The sequence below is a fragment of the Colossoma macropomum genome, unplaced genomic scaffold (genome assembly GCF_904425465.1).
Source record: "Colossoma macropomum unplaced genomic scaffold, Colossoma_macropomum, whole genome shotgun sequence".
Classification (NCBI taxonomy): domain Eukaryota; kingdom Metazoa; phylum Chordata; class Actinopteri; order Characiformes; family Serrasalmidae; genus Colossoma; species Colossoma macropomum.
Window position 1 is genome coordinate 17,895,610 of NW_023494785.1, and position 14,205 is coordinate 17,909,814.

At 36.9% G+C, this 14,205-nt stretch overlaps 1 protein-coding gene across 1 annotated transcript in view; it reads right to left on the reverse strand.

Annotated features, from left to right (window-relative positions):
• palmdb (palmdelphin b) overlaps nucleotides 1-13,788 on the reverse strand; it is a 36,049-nt gene extending 22,261 nt beyond the window's left edge. The window contains exon 1 of the mRNA XM_036585569.1: nucleotides 13,290-13,788. The gene's annotated coding sequence lies outside the window, so the exon portion shown is untranslated. The remainder of the gene's footprint in view (nucleotides 1-13,289) is intronic.
• Between the last annotated feature and the right edge of the window lie 417 nt (nucleotides 13,789-14,205).

Consider the following 14,205-nt stretch of genomic DNA (forward strand, 5'->3'; position numbering starts at 1 on the left):
AACTTGAGGGGCGACATAGTCACTCTCATCTAATGGGTACCAATAAATTATGTCAGTGAACAAGACAAGCCAAACAAATGCCATTGTCAAACACTGTACTAGGAAAGGTCGTGGCCAATGTCATCAGATAAGTAATAGCTGTGTTCTGTCAGCAAACTATAATGAATTTGAGATTTGGTTAATCATTACAGTAAATTGCAACAGATGTCAAAAATACATTTGGAAATTCTATTAGGAAAATATAATAATTCTTTGAAATAAATGATTATCCAGGGAATATAAATTAATGGAATAAATTCATTTCTGGGGGATATAACGCACTGCAATTAATTATTTCCTGAAAAATATAACTCACTGGAATAAATTATTGTTTAGGGGAATATTACTCACTGGAATAAATTATGGGCCAGGAAAAAAAAAAAACTCACTGGAATAAATTATTGTCTGTGGGAATATAACTCACTGGAATAAATTATTGTCTGTGGGAATATAACTCACTGGAATAAATTATTGTCCAGGGGAATATTACTGACTGTGATAAATTATGGCCCAGAAAAACATAAAGCTCACTGGAATAAATTATTGTCCATGAAATATAAATCACTGGAATAAGTTATTGTCTGGAGGAAAATTACTCACTGAAATAATTAAGTTTTACAGGGAGATATAACTCATTAGAATTAATTATTTTCTGAAGAATATTACTCACTGAAATAAATTATTGCCTGGGGGAATATTACTCACTGAAATAAATTATTGTCTGGAAGAATATTACTCACTGAAATAAATTATTGCCTGGGGGAATATTACTCACTGGAATAAATTATTGTCTGGGGGAATATTACTCACTGAAATAAATTATTGCCTGGGGGAATATTACTCACTGAAATAAACGATTGTCTGGAAGAATATTACTCAGTGAAATAAATTATTGTCTGGGGGAATATTACTTACTGGAATAAATTATTGTCTGGAAGAATATTACTCACTGAAATAAATTATTGCCTGGGGGAATATTACTCACTGAAATAAATTATTGCCTGGGGGAATATTACTCACTTAAATAAATTATTGTCTGGAAGAATATTACTCACTGAAATAAATTATTGCCTGGGGGAATATTATTCACTGAAATAAATTATTGCCTGGGGGAATATTACTCACTGAAATAAATTATTGTCTGGAAGAATATTACTCACTTAAATAAATTATTGCCTGGGGGAATATTACTCACTGAAATAAATTATTGTCTGGAAGAATATTACTCACTGAAATAAATTATTGCCTGGGGGAATATTACTCACTGAAATAAATTATTGTCTGGAAGAATATTACTCACTGAAATAAATTATTGCCTGGGGGAATATTACTCACTGAAATAAATTATTGTCTGGAAGAATATTACTTAAATAAATTATTGTCTGGGGGAATATTACTCACTGAAATAAATTATTGTCTGGAAGAATATTATTCACTGAAATAAATTATTGCCTGGGGGAATATTACTCACTGAAATAAATTATTGTCTGGAAGAATATTACTCACTTAAATAAATTATTGCCTGGGGGAATATTACTCACTGAAATAAATTATTGTCTGGAAGAATATTACTCACTGAAATAAATTATTGCCTGGGGGAATATTACTCACTGAAATAAATTATTGTCTGGAAGAATATTACTTAAATAAATTATTGTCTGGGGGAATATTACTCACTGAAATAAATTATTGTCTGGAAGAATATTACTCACTGAAATAAATTATTGCCTGGGGGAATATTACTCACTGAAATAAATTATTGTCTGGAAGAATATTACTCACTGAAATAAATTATTGTCTGGGGGAATATTACTCAGTGAAATAAATTATTGCCTGGGGGAATATTACTCACTGAAATAAATTATTGTCTGGGGGAATATTACTCACTGAAATAAATTATTGTCTGGAAGAATATTACTCACTGAAATAAATTATTGCCTGGGGGAATATTACTCACTGAAATAAATTATTGTCTGGAAGAATATTACTCACTGAAATAAATTATTGTCTGGGGGAATATTACTCACTGAAATAAATTATTGTCTGGAAGAATATTACTCACTGAAATAAATTATTGCCTGGGGGAATATTACTCACTGAAATAAATTACTGTCTGGGGGAATATTACTCACTGAAATAAATTATTGTCTGGAAGAATATTACTGAAATAAATTATTGTCTGGAAGAATATTACTCACTGAAATAAATTATTGTCTGGGGGAATATTACTCACTGAAATAAATTATTGTCTGGAAGAATATTACTCACTGAAATAAATTATTGCCTGGGGGAATATTACTCACTGAAATAAATTACTGTCTGGGGGAATATTACTCACTGAAATAAATTATTGTCTGGAAGAATATTACTCACTGAAATAAATTATTGCCTGGGGGAATATTACTCACTGAAATAAATTATTGTCTGGAAGAATATTACTCACTAAAAATAAATTATTGCCTGGGGGAATATTACTCACTGAAATAAATTATTGTCTTAGGGCATATAACCTACTGGAATAAGTTATTGTCCAGGGTATATTATTTACTGCCATAAATTATTGTCTGGGAAATCTAACGCACTCTAATAAATTATTGTCCTCGGCATATGTTTTAGTGTAATATTATCCAGGGAATATAACTCATTAGTATCCCCTGTTCCATGTCTTCAAAATCTTTTACAATATTTCCATAACATGCTCTGCACATGTTTGCACTGTAAGTATTTCTGTGCAGCGATGATCTTATTAACCAAGTATTTCATTCAAAGCTAGTTGGTGGTTGTTTGGATCTGCAGAGGCAAATGTTGTTCTGTTAATAATAGTAGGTTGAAGCTGACCCTCATTTCCATCACAGAGAAGTCGACCCATGACCACCAAGACATATACCTCTGGTGTCAGAAATGGACAGCAAGGTCAGAGGGCATTCAAATAACAACGTGCAGTTATGAAACATGCCTGGACAGAGTCCTACTCAGTGACATGTATGAATTCCTGCCACTAATAGAACAGGCATATGAATTTGCCTGTGATCTACACCAAGTACAGAAGGGTGATATAAGGTTTCAAAGCAAAGAACAGTCCCTCTGATGTAACTGACCCTGTTTTTCCTTGAATGGAAAGTCATCAAGTGAAATATTTGATGCTCAGATTTCTCTATTGCATTAATTTAAAAATGGTTCCAAAGAGAAAAAAGCTGTTTGAACATTTTCATGTTCTGTTTGGTGTAATGACTAAGTATTGGTAATGCCTCTGTAGTCTTACTGCATACTATTAAATGCTTCTTGTAACACATACAGACCAAAAACCCCTACAAAGTATGGGAGATTGTGAAGTAAAGGCTAAGTTCTTTGGTTATAATCCTACAGCCTGCAGAACCAAAAGACTGAAAAGCAAAAACTTGATTCAAATGTGTGTGTCATTTTGTGTGTCAAATGTCCTTTGAGTAGATTGGATATAATATAATCCACTTGCATAAGGAAGGGGAATGTTAAAGGAAAACAAGTAGGGAAAGAGGACGAAATACCCCCCCTGTATTCTCTATATCTTTTAATCAGAAAATTATTAAAAGATACAGAGAAAATTAGACTCCTGACAACCATGCAAGACCTGCTAAAGCACCAAAACTGTCTCCATCAGATAAACAGTACTTAATGCTTTCATCTTTGAGAGAGAGGAGAAAATCTAGCTCCCCTTTTGCTGTGTGTAGCTGTCAAGAAGCTGTTACTGAGGAAAGGGAATGGACAAAAAAGAAGAAAATTTGTACTAGATCACCAACATCTGAGATGTGAAGTAAGGTTTTATGGACTGATGAGTTAAAATTTTAGTACTTGAATCATGAGAAGCATAAAATGTAACCAACTTCTAAGACTGAACTTTGGAGGTGTGAAAAAATATCCCTGCAGATTTCTTTGAAAAGTAAGCCTACCAAACAGAATGGAAGCTGTGATTACAGAAAAGGCTGGACACACTAGACACTAAAAAATGTTCATATTATATTCATCTGTTGAGGCTTGGATGTGCATACTTTAATAAAGTAAATTCAATGCATTCCTTGTTTTTCCAGTGCATCATGTGGACAGTGTCCAGCCTCCATACTGAGTGTTTCATGAGAGGTCAGGTATGTCTAGTAGAAGGAGTTGATTTACAGCGTGTTAAAGTCCTTGGCTGGGTCTCCCTCCAGCACATGGTGAAAACGAGCTGCCTCTTCACTGAGTGCAGTCCTGGAGCAGTGTCCTTTTGACACTAGCATATCATCTCACAGGCTTGTGCTCAGTTATAGCAGAGAATTATAGAACTACAGCTGAGTTGGATCTAAATTTGTTCAGTCTGACTATGAGGAGCTGAAGAAATATCCTTCAATGGCTTACTCTGGCACGAGTCTGGCTGTGGTAACAGTGATCAGGTTGAATAGGGTGACATTTCAAACACTTAAATTGTCATAGAGAAGAGACTATAGATAGCCTTAATTAAGACGTGCTGATACAAATCATATGGGGTGTGCCACTTTTAGTCCTGTGCATTTACCCGTGGCTAATGTAATGAACCATTCTTGTGCTAAATTTGGTGAGAATTTGTGCCTGAAGCCTTACCTTGAGCTTTTGAGCTGGAAGAACATTTTTCTCAATGTCAGTAGATTCATTGTACCTTATCCCTTTCATCTACACTGCATAAAATACTGAAATAGTGTAATAACAAGCAGGGCTTTAACTATATGCAAAGCAGTATTCACCTTCAAGCAATGCAGATCAACTCAAGGGAATTCCCAAGGAGAGAGAGAGCAAAGAGAGAAGGTGAGAGAAAGAGGAAAATTGTTTTGCAGATGAGGAGCGGGTGATTTTACGAGTGGTTGTGTGTGTGAATGTGTACATATAGCATGCTTATCTTCAAATGTGTGTTTATGTTCAGCATGTGAGTGTGTTTGTATTTGCGTGTGTTTGTGTGTGTGTTCATATGTGTTTGAGTGTTTGTGTGTGTTTATATGTGTTTCAGTGTGGGTAGGTGTGTATATGTTTGTGTGTGTGAGTGTGTGTGTGTGTGTGTGTGTATGTGTGTGTGTGTGTGTGTGTTTATATGCATTTTAGTGTGGGTAGGTGTGTGTGTTTATGTGCGTTTGAGTGTTTGTGTGTATGTGTTTATATGTGCTTGAGTAAATGTTTGAATTTGTTTGAGTGTGTGTGTGTGTGTGTGTGTATGTGTGTGTGTGTGTGTGTGTGTTTATATGTGTTTCAGTGTGGGTAAGTGTGTGTGTTTGAGTGTATGTGTGTGTGTGTGTGTGTGTGTGTGTGTGTGTGTGTGTTTATATGTGTTTGAGTGTGGGTAGGTGGGTGGAATGATTAGCATCTGTGGATTCAGTGAGGGGATTACTCTACTGTGTGGGTGAAAGCACTCTACACATCCCACTCATATATTTTTATGTGTGGATAGGGTGAGTAGGTGGCTGTTTGACTACCTCAGCACACCATAGCACAGACGTAATGTAAATTTAAAAATGCTATCTTTTGTTTAGACTTTGTCAAAAGGTCATAATGAATGGAGCAATAGACATGCCATCCAAAATTACTTGACAAAAATCTTGTTCTATTTACTCCCATTCAAAGTTTAGTGCATTTTCCCTGTTCTCCTATAAAGTTAACATTTTGGACATACAAGATTTTGTTCAGACAGTGATGAAATGGTTAAACGTAATGTCAGACCACAATGTCATGTGGCAACAGGTCAGTGAACCACCTTTCCAAAATCTACTGCTTCATTTCACGAAGAACCACAAAATATCATTAGAAAAAGGAAGCCAAAGATCTGTAATACAAGAAACTATGATGAAGATCTTTGCAATATAGAGAAAAAACTTATTCATGGGATGACTTGGTCTGTTTTTTCATTGGATCGTTCCACTGAATTGGTTCAAAACACAATTCCGACTTTTCATTGACTTGGACTTTAGATTAAAATCTTTTCTTTTGGATGCCCCTGTACCAAATGTTTTGGGCATGACTGTTTTGGTAGTTAAGGTTTTAGCTAATTTTAAATATAACTCAACAATGCTAGCCAGTGCATGACTAGCAAACACAGCTTTGAACAGCTGTACACACATACAATCATAATATTTTACATTAAAATACAAAATAGTTGACTTAATTACAAAAATATGTTTCAATAGTGACAATTCTTAACGTTACACACTGATTTTTAGACTTTAGGACACACTTCAAAACAGTGAGATCTCTCTGGTCACCATGTGGTCATGAGGGACAGTGATGTAGTCACACTTCCAGCTCTAAATCGCAGGGGTGTGGCTAAAATAAACCTCCACTTTTGGAAGTACAACTCTGTGTTTTCGTAGTCAGATAAAACATGGGACAGCAAATCTTTCAACTTCACTATAAAATTAAATCTTGTTTAAAAAAAAATGTAAGTATTATTTTTACAAGGTGAAATGTAGGGGTTAGCGTTTGGGACAGCCTGTATATATTTAGCTTATTATTATCTCTCTATATATCTACAGGACTGTATAAAAGTCTTAGGCACCTGAGAAGATTATGTTTAAAAAGCTATTTTTTTTTTTTTTTGCTCAGAAAAACACTAATCTTACCATAAATACAAAAACATTGGGACAATAAGTAGTGTTTTTATGTGTGTCAGAATACCCATTTCCAAACCTCTTCTCATGGCAACCTAGTATTATCTGTAGTTGTCATCCAGTTGGTTTGGCCAGTCAGTACTTTATGACGTCAAGTGTGCTGATGATGTAACTAATCCAAGCGACGGCTTGAAGAGTCCATGAGAAATCTGGAATCAAACTTTGTTTTTCAAACTAGCTCACAAGAAATCAAAATTCTTGTTTCTTTGTATTTAAGTTCATTTGGTTTTATTCTAATGATATAAACATGCGTAAGATAGTATGAGTACTGTACATTCTGATGGTCCATATGTACCTTATAGTGTTCCCTGTTTGCATTATGCAAACTGCATTTCTGAATCATTACACACTGGTTTCAAGCTGAGTAGAGTTCTTAAGTAATCTTTGACATTGTATCACACACTGTTCTATGAAAACGGACAAAACTATGGACAAGATTCAGGCCTCAGGATATCCATTTTTAGCTATGTGACATAGTTCTGCCCACTTATAAGTAGCAGTTTGCATACAGTGTCAGACACCACAGACACAAGTCTGTTCAAGATTACTTAACTCTGTGCAGTTTGAGGCAAGTGTATGATGCCTTAGTCATACAGTTTGCACAATGCTAACTGGTTTATACATTTATAAAAGACATTAGAGAGATGCGCGCAATGCTTTCATCCATGCAGTGATTACATAAGCTTTCATTATTTGTTGTGCAAAACTGAAGAAGCCGTCTTCAAGCACCAAACATGTCTTGGCTGATTGACATATTTGGGATGAGGAGATTTTTCAAAGTAAAGTTTTAAAGTTTTCCCAGTGAAAGTTTTCTCAACCAAGTGCTTCTCTCAGCGTGGCCAATTTCATTACCAGCTATGGCCACATGAGACAATACCAAAGAAAGAGAGCATTTTCTTAGATATAGGGAACAAATGCCTTTGTAGGCTGGTTCTTTTGTTTTAGATCCCACAGCGATCTGTCTCTGAAGGCCAAATCTGTAAAACTATTTTGTGTTAAATACCGTAAGTATGAAATGGTCAACCCAATCATGTTCAACAACATAATATAATATGATAAGCACAAAATGTTCTGATTGGTGATGAAATTTTCTATAGCTATACACTTTGAAAAGTGGAACAGGTCAGAAGTTTATTTTGAGGTGTTTATGAGGTTTGATTTAATGTGAAATACTGTGTTTGTTTATCTAAACTTAAATTTTGCTTTGCATTGTTTTATTCAGAGTATTTATTTGAGTATAATGAAACCAGTTGTACTGGTTGTCAATACATTAAGTATTTTTGTTTTTTGGTTGAACTGGGAAACTATTGTTTACAGTGTACTTTAGATGAACATCTGACAGTAATCTCATAATTTTCACACCTTTACCCACAATCAAATGTGTCACACAACTAAAATATTAATTTGATCAATTAAGTGATTTGAAAGATTTCCTAAGATTTGTGCTCCGGCAAGATCAGACTACATATAAACCAAAAGAAAAAAAAAATTCAGTTGATGTTTATAATACTATGTAGAATTCAGTATTGTAATAAATTCCCAAATATGTATCAATGCTCAGAAATGTGAGAATATTTTACACTTAACTTGGTCAAAAACCAAGTTACAAAACCCAGTAATATAATAACTTACCTAATAATGTAATACAGTGTCTGATTATGTAAGAATATTTTTACTGATAATTATAATGCCTTATTTCACAGGGAATTTATGTTCATAAGATGTTCACATTGTTCATATGTAATACATTTTTACTTCACTGGGGCCAAGTTATATTTAAGAGTTTTTTTCAAATAGATGATGTAATACTTCTGTCTGATGGTGCTGCATTGTGAAATTTAGTCAATATTTTGCATATTGTGCCATATTTAGTGTTAAACATGGGAAGTGGGGAGATAATACCAACATTGCATATATCTGTATTCAGACCTCAGACTTCTGAAAAGACTTACAGCTGCTTATTCAGTATGTTTTCAGGTATTCGTGTTCAAGTTTCATTCCAAATGTGATGAACACCAGATTTTCACTTTCAGTGGGGCAAAAAACTACATATAGGTAGTAATTATGGCTGAATATTTTACAATAAAACATGTTGTTTAAGCAATTGAAAAGTGTGTCTCTTCACAAAATTCTATATCCAACACAACACTGTGCAGTTAAATTAAACCCCCTTGTGCAAGGGTCTTAGGTAATTCTGAAGTGACTCACATCAGCTTTTTTAGCCAAGAAACTTTGCAGATTGTTAAATTTGAATTATTTAATTGATTTTAAGTTAAAAAGTAAGACTTTGAGATAATGAGGTGACAGTAAAGATATGTTAATAGATCAATAAGACACTAGCCCTGTGTTACCACCCAGAAAATTGAGTTAGACATCAGCTTAGCACAAGTCTGTATACAAATAACCTTTACTGTGTAGATACTGACTTAATGTTTCAACTTAAGTGGCCATCCCTACATCTCCAAAAAGTACAGATGTTAGCCCTCCAGTTTTGGTCCAGTCAAACTTGACCAATCTCCAATCTATGTCATAGATCATAAATATAGTTTCTTTCATCTGACTCATATAAGACTTAATGGCTTTGTACAGACTAGGCCTCTGAATACAACAAATAAATTAGTTTAATTGAAGTTAAAGAAGTTTATACTGGTCATAGGAAATGAATGGGTTAGACTGTAATAAAGATGCAGAATTCAACATTCACACGCACAAACACACCAGCACGCACACGCAGTAGCAAGTCTGACTCCACACTACCATGTATTTTGGGTATCCAGAACATGGTCCAATGCACAGATAACAAACAGCTTCCTTGTGGGTGTGCTCAGGTTTCACCATCAGTTAACCATCAGCTAAACAGCTAGCTTATGGCACGCCAAGTCTGGATGAATCATCAATCAGATTTTTTTTTTTTTACATTTTATCACGAGTCATTTACCTTAATCATCAAGACGCAAGACTTATCTGACATCAATGAGACAGACATGCCTACTACTCCTACTGCTCATTTACAGCCAGGCACAGAATCTATTGTGTATGAACACACTGTTCCTTTTTAAGGGCACTGTCCCGGTGATGCCCCCAGTGTTCCAGACTGGATTGATTTCTTTTCACACCAAAAGCATTGTAGGAGACCTTTAGTAACTGCTCTTGAAAAAATTGTATCAATCATTTAGAAAAATTATCAACCTGGAAATTGTTCAATAATGTAATCATTTATTACTTACGATCAACCTGAAAAAGTAAGACATCCCACTGTCTACTGAAATTACATTATCATTATCATTACATTTTTGACCAAGTAAAGTGAAACATTTTAACACACCACACAAGCATGAACCATGAAAATAACGGTATGACTAGTTTCCTAAAAGGAAACCTCAGCATCACAACATGATAAAAACTTTAATCTTATCATGTCCAATGTTATGGCTTAAACTGAAATTTCCTCCAACTAAAAGTAACAACATGTTTGAAGTATCCCCCAACATGAAACAGTATCAGCAGGTCTCAGCCACAGGAACCCATGCCTAGTAGAATATTCCTTTGATATGCAAACACTGATAACTGCTATCCATTTGTGGATGAAGCTTCTGCAGGTATACAGAGAGAATCTCACAGCAAGAACTCAGATCAGCAGGTTTTAGCCAACACCATTCTTTAAAGCTTATGTGCATGAATCACAGAACTCCACACCATCTCGAAAATCTTGATATGAAAATAAATCAAGCTTTGTGTAGATACTCACTGTATTTATGCATATAGAGGCTACAGAGTATATAGCATGCTTTCTGTGATTAGTAGTGGTCTGTGTTCTTTCCAAGCATCTAAACCTCCCAATTAAATAGGAGACCCAGCAAAAGACATCATTAAACATAGGTCTAGTTTCAAAACTGTAGATTTTACTCTTATATAAGGTGAATTAGCGCAGACACACCCACGGTGTAACATGTAACAGTGCAGGGTAATTTGGTGACTAGGATACAGTAAAGTCAGTCATACACTTAATCTGCCAAGCCTGGCAGGACTTTTCAGTTTACTGTTCAATGGTGCCTCTAAAAATACTGCCTTGACCACACATGGATAACATACACATGAGCAGCAATTCTGGTGGCCAAGCACTATTTAATATACAGTACTGTGCTAAAGTCATAGACTATCCTTTAGTTCTTTTAATGTTCACTCAAAATGGTCATTAAGTACAAGTTCTTCATTTTTCACTGTCAGGAAAAAAAAACACAGCATATATAGAAACACACACACTATCTAAGCCACTTATCCTCATGGGTCGTTGGAGCCTACCCAGCATTTATTGGGCAGAAGGCAGGAAACACCCTGGAAAGGTCACCAGTCCATCACAGGCCAGACATATACATTCACAACTAGGGCAATCTAGCATCTCCAATTGGCCTGACTACATGTCTTTGGACTGTGGGAGGAAACCCACACAGACACAATGAGAACATGCAAACTCCACATAGTGAGGACCCTGGTTGCCCAGCCAGGGAATCGAACCCAGACCCTTCCTACTGTGAAGTGACAGCGCTACCCATTGCACAAGTGTATCTATCCTTTGCCTTTATCCAGCTTCTATTCTTTTCAGGGACTTGCTTTCAGTTTTTCAAAGGAATCAGCAGGGATATTTTTCCATACCTTCAAAGTTCAGTTTTAGAAGTTGGTTGCATTTTCTGCTTCTCATGATCCAAATATTTCCAAACACATTCAATAATGTTGAAGTCTGAACTCTGGGGTGGTCAGTCCATTGTTCTGAACACCATCAGCTTTGTTTTTTGTGACTTCCTTTTCTCAGTAAGGGTTTCTTGACAACTACACATCCTTTCAGACTCACAGTATTGAGCTGTCTTCTCACAGTGGAAGCACAGAACACAGAAATAGCAGTTCATTACACACACACAAGCCTTCCTCCCAAGTCTCTTTCTCATTACTGCATTCCAGTATCCCATATTAGGACCTGATACAGAGTGGTATGGAATTAAGACCATCACCATGAGGTAGTCTACAAAAGGCCGCATTGGTCTGCCATGTCCACACTTGCTGACATGCTGGGGCTCAGGATGGTCTGAGAGTGGATCTGCTGGCAGCTGAAAATAGCCTTTCTGAGCAATGAGACACAGTCAATGTCCTGTGTGCTCCTGCGACCTGTCAGCAGGTGACACTGCCTTTAAAACTCAAGGCAGGAATTACTGTCACTGGCGGGTCACAAAGGCTTTCGAACAACAGCAACACCATAAGCTACTATGCCTGCTGAAAACTTACAAAATTGCAAAAACATGCTCTTGGTTTGTGAGCTCGGGGCTGGTTTTAGAATAGTCTGACAATGGTCAGTAGATGACCTGAACAATTTAAGCCCTTAATTTAGATGTGCACATTCTATGCCTTATTATTAGGTAATTAGAGAACAATGCAGAATGCTTGGTTTATTATTAAGTTACCAGCCTTTCCATAGAGTTCATTATCTTTCTCTCTTTTTCTCTCTCTCTGTGTTCTTGTGAGTTTCCTCTCATGTACAGAGACTGAAACTGAACACATAACTAAACATTTGCAAAGCACTGTGAGAATAAATCCTAATCCTGCTGTAATCACAGCAAACAACCATCAATCCACACTTCAAACGGTTTGCCTGGTGTGACAGATGCAGAGTCCTGTATGATAAAATCATTCAATCTGCTGCCCTGGCAAAGTTAGCTGATTACTCGTTCACCCATCTTTCCTTTTTCTAACTGACAGTCCAGGTCAGCCAACACCTCGAACACAGTGAGGGATGTGAAGGAGTTTGAGTGCAGAGAGAGAGAGAGAGAGGGAGAGCGAGAGAGAGACACCCACTAATCTGTAGTCCTTAATCTTTTTGCTAATGGTTTAACAGACAAATCCCAGGGGGAAACTGCTGGGTTGAATGTGCCTATGATTTGAAGTGGTGTAGCACTCAGGTAGTTAGTATGCTAACTATTATGACACCAATGATGTGTGGGTGTACCACCTACAGTCTCTACCTCTCTCTCTTTCTCTCTCTCTCTCTCTCTCTCTCTCTCTCTCTCTCTCTCTCTCTTTCTCTCAACTGAGAGATTCCTGGTACTTCCCACTGTGCGTTCAGCAGAAAGTAGAAGTAGAAGGATAAGCTGAGTAGGGGGGATCTCCCTGACCACACTGCTGCCGTCACTAAGCCTCTTGAGGCTATCAGAGGCGACAGTGTTTTCTGACCAAAAGTCAGACCCATTTTAAATCTCTTGATAAAGGCATTAGAGGCGCCCCACTGGGACAGTTGGGCAGCGCAGAAAAAGCATCAAGCTTAGAGGAATTATAAGATTACTGAATCAAAGACACCATGCTCTTTTTAGAAAAACAATGCCATGTAGTTGCTGTGCTTTTCCTCTCATCAGACAGAATAGAGTCTGCAGTTAAATTTGATCAGTAGTTGGAAGTGTTCAGAAGTGCTAAAATGTATTATGCAACAAAGGCAAATTCATTCTTTGTAAAGGGGAAAGATGTTAGCAGTATATAGTACACAGTTAGATAATCAAATGAAATTACAGATATACACTAAAACAAAGATCAATTCCATCTAAGGTAAAGGAAAAAGAAGCATAAACTCACCAGTAGTGTGTGGCTGCTAGCAGATCTTTGGTTAGTTGAGCACAAGCTGGAGGGAAGTCACTTTGCTCTGTTCTGACTACAGTCCATCATGGATGAGTGTGTGTGCGCACGCGTGTGTATGAATGTGTGTGTAGATGCGCAGGTACTGTAGGCTGAGGGTTGAGCTAAGGGTTACCACTCTCTGGCAGACTGCCCCCCACACTCACTGATTCTCTCTCTCTCTCTTTCTATCTCTCTCTTGTTTCCCTCTATCTCTACCTCTCTTTCTCTCCTCTCTCTCTCTCCCTTTGACACATACACAACCACTTTCTCTTCTGCTCGTTGATCTTCTCTCTCTCTCTCACTCTCTCTCTCTCTCTCTCTCTCTCTCTCTCTCTATCTATCTATCTCTCTCTCTCTCTCTCTATCTCTCTCCAAGCTCCTCCTGAGCCTGTCAGAGCTGGGCTGCCCAACCATGTGTAAGCCGACTAGTGCCAAACAACAGACACACTGAACCCCCCCCTCGACACACACACACACACACACACACACACACACACACACACACACACACACACTTTGATCAGCTGTCTGTCCCCCTATCAACATGCGCAGGCATCAGCACTGGCACACAATTAGCAAATCACCCTTTCCCAAAATTACCTTCAAAGCAATGGGGCTTGGCATGCAGCCACTTTACTATAGCCTGCATGTTCATAATGAGCCCATACAGAGGGACCTGTGTGCTGTGCTGTGTTTATCCTCCTAATCAAGAGTGTACTGTAGCCCTGAGCAGCATTAATAAAAATACACTATTCTCCAAGGACATATTGCAACTGTAATAAACCAGTCCAATTCCCAATGTTCGTTAAATTATTATTGCCTTATCCTCTGCTAGAGACCTCTTATTGCTCTAAGGGAGCTGACTAACCAAACT